Raw genomic sequence first — 1283 nt, 5'->3', positions numbered from 1 at the left:
GGGATGGTTATTAACTCATTAATTATTCATCATTATTCTAATCACTATTTACCATCCTCAGGGCCCGCAGCGCGGGCGCTGCGGAATACAGAGTGGAGGGACGCCGTGTCCCTCCCAATCCGACACACTCCAGGTACACACTGTCTCCCTCACCCACTCACAGATACTCTTCACAGACCATGCACACCCACTCAGTGCCACAAGCAGATAGACATGCTCTATTCTCACACCTTCACATCCCACACCCAGACACATCACACACGCACTCACATTCCCTTGCACACGTACGCTATCTCACTCCCATACAAACACACATACACTCTCACTCCCTTTCCCTGGGCTCCTGGGGCAGCCCTGCTGGAATGAGACCCCAATGTAATGCCTGCGGGTCTTGGAACAGGAGGGTGCTGCAGCCTTAGCAGGGCTCAGATTTCAGACAGTCAGGATGAGCAGGCCTGATGCTTCACCATCAACACCACTCAACTGCACAGGCATTTGGAGGTCACCACTAAACCCCAACCTTATTCCTACCCAGGCACCTAACCTAATCCCTACCCCTGCGGCCTATCACTCCTTTAGATGTGTCCCAATCTGCCAGCTAAGTCATTTGGGGCTATTCTCCCGAGCAGGGAGCAGCAAAACCTGGAGGCCAAAGGTTTAAAAGGAGAATGTGCAGCCTACTGGACCAGGCTGGGGTCCAAGACTTCTGCTTTATCTGACCTTTGTTCTTTCCTCCTCCAAACTCATTTCTTCAAGGGGCCTGGCTGATCACTTAGCTGTCATATCACTTCTCATCCCTGCCTACTAACCCAGTATTAGCTGAGGGTTAGCTCCTCTCTAGAACTGGCCCCAGGTACTGGGACTAACAGAGCTTGGGCAGGTGAGCCAGTGTTTTTCTTCTTTTTACATTTTCCTCAAAAATTCAAGCTGAACTCCCCCACGGAATGGCTGCTGACTGCCTACTGCCTGGACCCAGATTCCATTCTAATTTCAAGGTGCCAGGCTCCAGGTAACTCGTGGCCCATCACAAGGCTGGGAAACCTGAAGTCCAGGAGGGCTGCTGCAGAAGAGAGAGTAGCCCAAGGCAGGAGGACAAAAGAGGCTAAATGGCAGGGCCAGACATCAAAGAGGTTTGGTGTACTGTTGCCTATAGTTGAAGTGTGAGGTGGCGGCTGCAGACATCACGCTTTGAATCCCGAATTCTAATTCTGACACCACTCCTAACGCTCTGTGAGACCCTGGACAGGTCGTTTCCTTTCCTCCAGCCCCAACTCCTCTTTGAC

General features: G+C 51.8%; 1 protein-coding gene across 1 annotated transcript in view; it reads right to left on the bottom strand.

The window, feature by feature from the left end:
* Positions 1 to 1283, bottom strand: part of C1QL4 (complement C1q like 4) — a 4507-nt gene that overhangs the window by 1843 nt on the left and 1381 nt on the right. The gene's annotated exons all lie outside the window — the stretch shown is intronic.

The sequence above is a fragment of the Pteropus alecto genome, unplaced genomic scaffold, assembly GCF_000325575.1.
Source record: "Pteropus alecto unplaced genomic scaffold, ASM32557v1 scaffold196, whole genome shotgun sequence".
Lineage (NCBI taxonomy): Eukaryota > Metazoa > Chordata > Mammalia > Chiroptera > Pteropodidae > Pteropus > Pteropus alecto.
The sequence above is the reverse complement of the archived record's forward strand: the minus strand, read 5'-3'. Positions and strand labels throughout refer to the sequence as shown.